This window comes from Cryptotermes secundus, unplaced genomic scaffold (genome assembly GCF_002891405.2).
Source record: "Cryptotermes secundus unplaced genomic scaffold, Csec_1.0 scaffold232, whole genome shotgun sequence".
Classification (NCBI taxonomy): Eukaryota; Metazoa; Arthropoda; class Insecta; order Blattodea; family Kalotermitidae; genus Cryptotermes; species Cryptotermes secundus.
This window is the reverse complement of record NW_019733839.1, coordinates 887,786-898,162: the sequence shown is the minus strand read 5'-3', so window position 1 is coordinate 898,162 and position 10,377 is coordinate 887,786. Positions and strand designations below refer to the sequence as shown.

At 37.8% G+C, this 10,377-nt stretch overlaps 2 long non-coding RNA genes across 5 annotated transcripts; one reads left to right on the top strand and one right to left on the bottom strand.

Moving 5' to 3' along the window:
- Positions 1-816: 816 nt before the first annotated feature.
- On the bottom strand, positions 817-4,823 carry LOC111868223. Its single transcript, XR_002843477.2, has 4 exons — positions 4,796-4,823; positions 4,387-4,446; positions 1,398-3,157; positions 817-1,264 (listed from the first exon to the last, which is right to left on the bottom strand). It is a non-coding gene; the product is annotated as an uncharacterized LOC111868223 (long non-coding RNA).
- A 307-nt stretch (positions 4,824-5,130) lies between these two features.
- LOC111868227 lies at positions 5,131-9,844 on the top strand. Of its 4 annotated transcripts, none has more exons than XR_004513412.1 (5): positions 5,131-5,166; positions 6,129-6,264; positions 7,206-7,357; positions 8,565-8,646; positions 9,710-9,844. It is a non-coding gene; the product is annotated as an uncharacterized LOC111868227 (long non-coding RNA). The 4 variants fall into 4 exon arrangements; XR_002843482.2 differs by lacking the exon at positions 5,131-5,166 and adding an exon at positions 5,337-5,803; XR_002843481.2 differs by lacking the exon at positions 5,131-5,166 and adding an exon at positions 5,338-5,704.
- Positions 9,845-10,377: the final 533 nt, after the last annotated feature.

Genomic DNA, 10,377 nt, shown 5'->3' with positions numbered 1-10,377 from the left:
TTAACATAGAAGATATTGATTCACAAAGATAAGATGTCATAAGTGGCAGGAGAACTTTAAGTGCCATTTTCAGCAGAAATGAATATTCACTTTTGTTGGTTAGCCAAGTCATACATATCTCTATTCCAAAGAACCAATTAGTGAGTCCTGTCACTTGCCAGTTTAGGTACTACTGTACTTGAATAGTCAATGAGAGTGTTGTCTGAATTATGAAGGCGGTTTAATGACTCCAATAGTTTGGAAAATATTTCTCTTAATTATCAAGTTGGTTAGATGACTGTGGATTCATTTTAATGACTTCAAGCACTTAATTTTCTTCAATTTTTTGACAAATGCGGTTATTTTACTGTGCAAACTAATATATTAGTATTCTCATCTTGGAGAGATGTATTTAACTCAGTGGGTTTGTAAAAAATATGTTAGGTAAGAAAGGTTACATAGACAGTTTTCACTGTGGAACAAGTTAGCTAATGTTGAGCTCTCTTCTGTCAAAAATAATTTCATTTCTTGTTTCAGTTCCACCAGTGTTTGTAACACTCTTCTTCTTGATAGCCATTTAACTTCTGCATGAGGAAGGAATTATCATGGTTGGATCTCATGGCTTTGCAAATTTAGTGCCTAGCTCGTAATGAAGTTCCCTGCAGTAACTGCTGTTGGCAAGACTTTAAGTTCAGAGGCCATTGTTTCCCTATGAATGATGCAATGCATAGAAATTATGTCAGTATCGTTCAAGTTTTTTATTTGGACCAGGAGACCTTTGTTGTCTTAGCATCTGTACACATACCAACAAAATTACTGCACAGCAATTCATTTATGAAGAACTTGTTTAATTTTACAAAAATGTCTTTACCTGCCATTCTTCCTTGCAGTGGCTGACAAAACAATAGGTCTTCATGCATATGATTCTTAAAGCAACAACACACATAACCCCCCCCCAAAAAAACTGTCTAAATTGTAACTGCCAGTTCATTCACCAAGCTGAATAGTAAATCTTGGGATTTCTTTAAATTCCAACGACTGTTTACACATCATCACTAAGTCCCTCATTTGCTTACTGATAGTGGCTGAATTTGAGTTCAACAGTATATTCCTTCCCAGACAATGTTACTGTTAGTTTAATTTCCACATGCAAGGTAAGAGACTTGTGAACTGCGAATGTTCAGCTTTGGTCACAAAATTTGATGCTCTCAGTACCTTCTTAGATTTCTTAATACTGCTGTGTTATTCTATCAACACTTTCTGCTGGTAGAGGCATTTCAATTTCCTGTAAAAAAAAAACTAAATTGGCTTACTTTTAAAATCTGTATGCTTCACAGCCATATGTCTAATTCTTATAAGTTTCATACTATCATTTGGAAATATTTCAGAGCAAATCATAAACTGTGGATGCTGCTCACCATCAGTACTGGAAGAAGTAAATCCAAGTTCAAGGTATGTTTCTTGTTGTTTTCTCCACTTTTCACTGCAGTATTTTCCATCAACGACTGCAACAGTAATAACTCATTCCTCTGTATTGCTTATTGTTGAGTGTAGTGGCAGAAACATTTTCTATGTGCCGCTGACGCTTGTGCTAGGTTCACCATTGTGACCTAGACCTACATGCATTACCAGTAGTTCATGATTAACCCATCTGTCCATGGTTAAGCACTTATTAAGGATTACCAAAAAGAAAGAGGGGTAACAAGAAGGAATCTTGGTCTTGCACCGTTGAACAAACTCGTGGACAATCAGCTGCACAAAAGAAACAATCCACCAATAAAACCTCCCCCAATATTCAGTACACTGTATGTATAAAAGGCCATAGCACACTGGATTGGATGAAATGTTTAGGTTCATAGACAATTTTTGCAGGGTTAGGTTAGTACCATTAGATGCATTCCTAAAGTTTGTGTGTGGTGTTTTAGGATATATCAAACAGGGTAGCAGGTTATGAAGACATGACAACTACTTGATATACAATGTTCCTGTACAATTGAGATTAATGGAAATTCAAAGAGAACTGTCCCATCAAATGTAGACTTTGGGCAAAATTAAAGGTACTACAGTCTTTCAAAGTTAATATTTATTATAGAAAAATGAATATGCTGTTCCTCTTTTCCCGACTTCAAAATTAAACTTCTGCGCCCTCCTGTGGGGTATGCCTCACAATTTAAAAAAACCCTGATCTAAAGTACATTGTTTACATTAAATTTGTCTCATATAAACTCAAAATTTTACACCACCTCCAAGACTGTAATTGTTGAATGATTAGCAATATTTCCCATTGAATTTGTAGGTACATAGGTTATTGTCATCACACCAAAAGCTAAATATAGATTTCTATAGTTGTCACCTTGTTTACATTCTATAAAAAAATTCTGTCCATATCATACTCATCAAAATGGGTAGACTACTTCAGAAATTGAAGTGGGGGACATACATGAACACACACATATAATCACACTGTATTCTGATATAAGTTGACTTTCTTAAGACAGGAAAGTAGGCTAAAAATGTGTGTGGATGCAAGACTGTATGCACACAAAAAAATATTTTATATTTAGCCCATTTATTATACTGATCACAGTCTGGTATAACATGTTTCATAATTCAGTACATTAACCTGTCTGTAAATACATAAATGTATATACACCATGAGCATGATGAGCTAGCCAGCTAGTCATCAAAGTTCACAAAGCATGATATTTCACTTGCTAAACGAATGTGGCAGTTTACCAATTATTTGAATATTTGTATGTTTGCTTATTATTAGACTGTGTCTGTCATTCATATCCTCACATCTTCAAACAAATTCACATCAAATACTGTGTGAATTATGGCAACAAATACAATATTTTATATTACAACACAACCATATGAATGAAAATATGTAATTTTAGCTTTCGGAGTTTAGACACATCACATGTTGAAGCTGTTCCACACCTTCAAGATGTGATATAGGTATGCTCTAAAAGCTGAAGTTACATATTAGATACAGGCTGTGAAAACCTACATGCAAGAATATAAAATAAAGTTTACATAATGTTCAGTATAAAGCACTGAAGAACACACTGCTAGAACTGCTATGCCTCACATATCTGTAGTTACTTAATGGAATCTTCATATTATTTGAGGCTTCGGATCTTTTGTCGTTCCCTGTAAACAGAGGGTTGTCGAACTGCAAAAGACAAAAAGTAATAATTATTAAACTTGTCATAGATGTATTCAGATAAAACCAGCAAAATGAGTAGTCAAATTACCTTTGTAAAGCATGGAAAATACAGAAGTAATGGGGCAGGTGAACTAACAATCAGTTAGGAAAATTGTGGATGCAGGATATGTTTAGTAAGTGTTCTTTCTTATGATATTAAAACTATCCATTAGCTGACAGCTGTGCATACTTACTGTAAGGATCAAATAAAATGAATTCTACTTTGTCAGCAAGTCTTTCTCTAATCCATGTCCTCTTGTGTCCACTTACTGCACTCTCCAGCAGAACCATTATCAACCTTAAGTATAAAGACAACCTTCATTACAAACTGTTCCCATGATCTTAATAACAATGCATTCCTGCCCCTGCAAGTGAAAATAACTTTGATACTGGAGATTCCTATCATAATTTGAGCCTAAAGGTGAAGTTTGGCATTTGGGGGTAAAGTATTCTAACATTCAATGACCTTTTACATGAAACTCACACAGAATCTGCATCATTATATGTGCATCCACAATTTTCAATAACATGCGAGTCTTCTGTTCAGTGAGGGTTTATAAATAATTTTAGTGAAATGTTAGTTTCGTACAACTGTTTAGTTTGGTAGGTACAAGGTGGGCTCATGGGCAGAACGGCCATGGAATGCCCCCAAAACTCAACAAATTGGTAAGATACTACAAATGCAGTCAGTCCATACCAAAGGATAGCAGAAATCCAGAAATCATGTGACCAGGTAATCCCTGTTCCATTAAGTCTTATAGATTAACAGACTAAAAGAATGGATAAGTCTACACTATTAACTAAAACTGCCAAAAGAAAATTTAGCTTCACTGTATAATTACTAAAAGTGTTAAAACCCTAATATTGTATTTATGCATACTGTTGTATTAATATATCTTTTGTATATATATACACTTGCATCTTAAATACAACTTATTATCTAGTCACCCTAGAGGAAATATGTGTGTACTAAAAAAACTAATATACATTCATGTACTGGCACATTTCATAGAACTATGTACTGAAACTCGATACTGCTTTAGCCTCCGATATTTATTTTCCATTCCATGCTTTAACCTCCACTGCTCACAGTCAAGACACACTGATTACAATCTGATCATTCTTGCAAGTAAACAGGGCCAAAATTCGGTTAGCTTTGAAAGAACTGTCACACAATCATAGTAACTCAAACATACTTGCTCTTGGTTTTCTTCAATAATACGTTCGTTAGGAACATGTTTTGGTTCACAATCTACCTGCAAAGAAAAAAGAATTCGTTAGCGAATAATCCATCTAATTTATTCTTCAGGATTTATTGTCAGGTTTAATTGGGTTGTCATGCGTTTATGTTGACACCTAGAATGCTCCGGCAACTAATCTGCTGATAATAACAGTTTGAAAGAAGGTAAACTTGCATTTTGCTTGACCTGAAATTATCAAATATTTAGGTTATGTGGAATTACTGTTGCGAATTTCAGATTTAGTAGAATTAAAATTAGAAATTAGTCAGTGTGTTGATTGTGTACACAATTTAAAACTCAGGCCAGCGACATTCTAAATATGTTTATTAATAACAAAATACGCGTGACCCAATAATACACGCACTTTAACCTTAAACCATTGTAGAACGTTGTACAATGCCAAACAAGCCTACCCGTTCGGCAACAGTGTTGATTTTACAGGAGAATTAGACACAGGAAACTGAATTTGGCGTTGGATTAAAAGGGCTGTACTCGAACGTAATGTGGCTGAAGATTTCTTGGGGGAGGTGTTTAAATTAATGATGGATTTACAACATTTTTATATGCTTGTATTAAACACGACACTCAACATCGTAGTTATTGACGGTTATTAGTTGGCAGCCATGGTAGTCATGTGGGTCATGTGTTCATGTGCGCTCATGTGTCCCCAATAGTACAGCATGTAGTCTGTCGCTATGTCGCTGTACCGACTGAGTTATCAATCCAGTTTAAAATGTACAAATATTTCATTATCTTTAATCAAAGTTAAAAATTAATTCTATTTTTGTTATTGTAGTTTTTTTATTTTATTGCTAGTGGAGTGGGACTAAGTCCCTTGTACTGCGGCCACTTCTGGCCTATTGTACCAGACCCAGATGATATGTGAGGGTGATTGTGGAACATTTGGTGGAATGAAGATTGGCAGGGGAAACCGAAGTACTCTGAGAAAATCTTCCACGTTGACCACCACATACCAGACCCGGGATCGAACCCGGGCCGCCGCGGTGGGAAGCCAGCGACGAACCGCTTGAGCTATGGCGCGGCCATCTTGTAGTTTAATGACACTTAAAATACGATAGATGTGTGGTGTTGAGTATAAATTATTTTATAAGTTGAATAATTTTGGTGTTTCTACAAAATTATTATGAGCCGCATAAGAAATTCCCGAGAGATTGATCATCACTCTTATTGATATCCAAAAATGGCAGTTCGCTCAGTGGTTAATGGTTATGACACTCAAGTTTACCTCAGTGACAGTTGCGAAACAAGTGAGGTAAGGAGTGTTTGTTGTCATAAATTTAAAACAGAACTCAGATCAGTGCAAAAAATTATTGAACTGCTACAAGAAGAGATAAACACGTTCAATCGTACCGTAAGTACAGACTCATGATACTGCTACAGTAAAAAAAAAAGGGGGGGGGGACTGGGTTCCTGTGTTCCTGAATCTCCGCTGGAACATCTCGCCAACCTGACTTAAGTTTTTTCATGGTTTTTCACAGTACCACCAGGCAAATGTTGATTGGACGTAGTATCCATAATCAGGTGACAAGCACCAAGACTTTTGAATACATTATTTATTAATCATCAGTCATTTGATACTATATAGTTTCTGCTAGGAAGTGTGTCTTGAAATCATGAAAGGAAATGTGGTGCAGGAGCAGTTTTGAATGTTATTAATAATCGGACACAACTTTCAGCGCCAGAAGAGATACTGTCCCACATCAAGATTGAGCCCAATGACAGCAAACTGGACCTACAGATAGCCCTCAAGAAAGCACGGAGACTGAAGCTGCAGGAGGCTGTTTACAGAATCAAAAAAACAGTGTAGAAAAGGTACATAACATTGGCATATTTCGTTTTTAATCCTCACAAATGTTTGGCTGTAGTAGGGATCATTTATCTTGTTCAGTCAAGGCCATCTTCCCCTCTCTGCTTTTTCTCCCTGAGACAAGAGAGGAGCAGCTGTATATATAGGTGGTGGGAGGTGATGAAATTGTCCCTAGCTACAGAATCTTGTGCCATCTTTAGTTCCTAAACAGTATCTCCATATGTTCCAGTTACAAAATGTTGCACAGAACTTTGTAGTAAAGTTCATTATGATGTTTCCTCCTTGGTTACTGTACAAAACCATTGTACCCTAGAGAAACTATATTGTAATTTAACCTGAGGGCTATTAAATTGTTTCTCTCACAGTTTGTTGTGGTGGGCCTCAAACCAGTAAATCATATCTTCACATTTAAGTAATATCATTATTCTTTCTTACTGTGCTACAAACTGAAAGGTCATGGGTTCGATTCCCAGTTAGGTAACTGGATTTTCAGATTGACCGAATCCTTCCAGTCACACTATGACCCTGGGGTCAACTCAGCCTCTAACAGAAATGAGTACCATGAATATTCTTTGGGGATAAAGGGCAGCCAGCATGTAAGGCTGACAGCCTCACTGCCATCTGTAAGCTTATTGTTGAGAAAGTATGGGAGTCTCGACGTCTCGCACCCCTATGGGCCTCCATGGCCTGTTACAGGGAGAGCTCTACCTTTTTGTAATACTATAATCCTTTCCTGTATTTTGGTTTGAGACCTGTTATGGCCCCCCTGTCAAATAGGCACCAGGGGCTCTTTCCCCAGGTGTGGGAGTGACATGGAACTGGCCATTCACCTCCATCTAGAGCATAACTAATTAAGCATAGGGACAGCTTTGCATTTATGGGTACTACAAAACAAAATGCTGTATAGCTACATAGTTTAACTGTTTGTGATTTGTGATGTTTGTAGGTGGCAGAGTCAGTACTGGGGAGAAACTCAGAAGGGAACACGGAAGGTGGTTCCATTGTGGTGAATGCTACAGCACAATTCTGCCGTACGTTGTGTGACATCCCATTTGTGGTCTGGCTGGCAACAGGGATGAGGACGCTCAGGAACTGCTTGTGAGTGCAATATAACCATCCGCAGATAAATGTACACTTGGCAAGGCACTTTGATTTAGCATGTGTGAAGACTAGATGCAGTCCATTGCCCATCTACAGTTATTTACTGCAGCTGCAATGGAATTAGAATATATTTTGATTATAGTTGAATTCCATGATAATGGATATATAAATTATTGAACTGGAAACATCCAACAGAAATCCTAGAAATGAAAGCACTCGTTATACAGTAAGAATGTGATAGTTGAGAAGGCAGAACCTTTTTCTTCTTCTTCTTCTTGACAAGTGGTACCTTCTGGAATAAAATGCCGTATAATGTGGTAAGGTCCATAAGCATTTTGAAGGAATGTCAATGGACTTACAAGATGTTACTTCCCAGAAGATAGTGGCTTTCTTAATTTCCTCTACAAGAATCTCAAATCCATTTTTTTTTCCCATCTTTTCTTTCTTTTTTCTCCCTGCCATGTGCATGATGCAAGGGTAGCAAAAATGCTACTAAGAATTATATGTGAAATTAAAATAGGGATGAATAAATAGCTCAGAACATGACTAAATGAAAAACAAATAGTTCCTATAATTTTATTCATTGCAAAGTGAATTGAATGTTAATCATCACAGTATTCTCACTGCAAACTCAGAGTCAGTTTGGCAGGTGTACATTGCTTAGCAGAATGAGAGTATGTTTCTAATAGATCTGTAACTTTAAGCATACTGTGATATTAAAAAGATATTTAGGCAAAGAAATTTCAAGATGGTCAGTACAGTCAGAAGAATTCTGTCTTCTGGGGTATCATCCAAATTTCCGGGGGAACATGTCACCTGAATCTTCAGGATCAAAGAATAAATTAAACAAAAAGCCAGCATGAAGCAGGTAGGAAGCTTGGCTTTGTTACCTGCCAGCGCTGGTTACTTGCTTGATTTATTCTTCAGTCCTGAAGATGGAGGCAACATGTTTCTGCAAAATGTGTGTTGACTTTCGACAGACCACACGGCATTACCTCCCAGATGACAGAAATCTTCAAAGCCACTGCTGTCCAAAGCTCAAATCCTACACAGAGTAGTCAGTACTTTACAGTGCAGCAATTTTTTGTACAGTGGTTGGTGGGTAAGCAGTTCAGATTTCAGTCTGTCTCAAGGTAATTTTGAATTGGTAATTTTGGCCTGTGCATTTGCATTCTGCCAGTCTCATACAGAATTTACGTTACAGGACTTTGAGAGGGAAATGATTGAGGAGAAAAAACCTCAGGAAGAAGAAGGCAAACGTGGAGCTTGGAATGAAGTTGAGATTGGTGAGTCATTAGCAGATTCTTTATGTACAACATAGGCCTATTCAAATTAAGAGATATTGGCACTTCAGTATTGGTTTTAATTGTGTGTTTATATTTCAAGTATTTCATAAATGGTGTACCATATTTAATCATATACTGCAGTTTTGTTAAGGGTTTTAGTAGACACACAGTAATCATTACTGTTTAATATTTGTAGTGGTAGGATAGTTGGTTGAGGCACTATGCTGCAAGTTTGAAGGTCATGGGTTCAAGTCCCGATGAGGTCATTAATTTTTTCAATTGACCTAATCCTTCCAGCTGCACTATACCCCCTGGGGTCAACTCAGCCTCTTAACAGAAATGAGTACCAGGAATTTTTGTGGGGGGTAAAGTGTGGCTGGTGCATAAGGCTGACAACCTCACCGCCATCTGTGAGCCGATTGTCTACAAAATATGGGAGCCTCGACGTCTCACAACCCTATGGATCTCCACGGTCTGTTACAGGGATAACTTTACTCTTTTTTTCTTCTTCTTCTTCTTCTTCTTCTACTCCTCCTCCTCCTCTCTCTCTCTCTCTCTCTCTCTCTCTTTTTTTTTCTGTATAGTGTCTTGGTATGTAATGAATGTCACTCATGAAGAATGCCGTCTTCTGGGATGTGGCACTGTATAGATATTCTGTAAACCGATGTTTTGGAGAAACGTATCACCTCTATCTTCAGGGTATAAAAATCCACAAGCAAGGAACTAGCGTGAAAGGTGGCTGCAGACTAAGTCACCTAAGTTGTCCTGTAGCTGTCAAGTCTTCTCTGCAGCAGACCTTTGGGAAGAGAGTTGTCATGGGCACAGGGATCGGCCACTTGCTTTGATTATGGAGTAGAGTAGGAGATTTTGAAGGATAAAGAATATGTGAGCTTTGAATACTTTTGTCATCTCCTCTATAACTGGATTGCAAGTCTGGTCTAGTCTCTCGGGATTGACCCACTTTAGTGTTAGGGAGGTGTACATGATGGTCAAGACAGGACGAAGTAAGCAAGCGAGAGTGATTTAAGGAATTTAATATACAGCATTGCTTTATCTTTTTCAGAGATGATTAGAAGTTTGGGTATCGTGAGCGCTACAGTGGTCTGACCTCAGACTTCAAAGGAAAGGAGGGCTACAAACCAAACGTTAAACTCGACTACACAGATGATGATGGCCATGTACTTAATGCAAAGGATGCTTTCAGGTTAGCACAGCTAACAGCATATCTGTTTTTAAGATAGGTCACACTGTGGAGGATAGCCTGTCAAATGGTAGTACATTCTTTAGAGCAGAAAAAGTTTCCACAGTAATTGCCATTTTAAAAAAAAATTCCAAGGAGGAAGCAGTTTTTCAGTGGAAACAGACAAGATAATGGGGCTACCGTGTTTATCATCCATGTGTGCCATCCTCACGATAATGTGTGAATGAACTGGTGGATTTATGTAGATCTCTGTAGTGCCATCATGCCACTCACATGTTCTTTTAGTTGTCTACCATCAGCCATATTAACATGGTGACTGAGTTGGGAGCAACACTAGAGCCACTTAAATCAGGTTCTAGGGTAAGCTGTTATACCCATTCAGAAGGTTCTGAGTTTGGTCCCCACTTGCATCTGTGTACAGATTTTTCTGCTCACAGATGATGCCTTCACATCTACCAGAGTTTGAGCTTCAGGAACACAAAGGATACCCCCCCCCCCAATGGGTTAGAGCCCATGTTAAATTGTAGGGT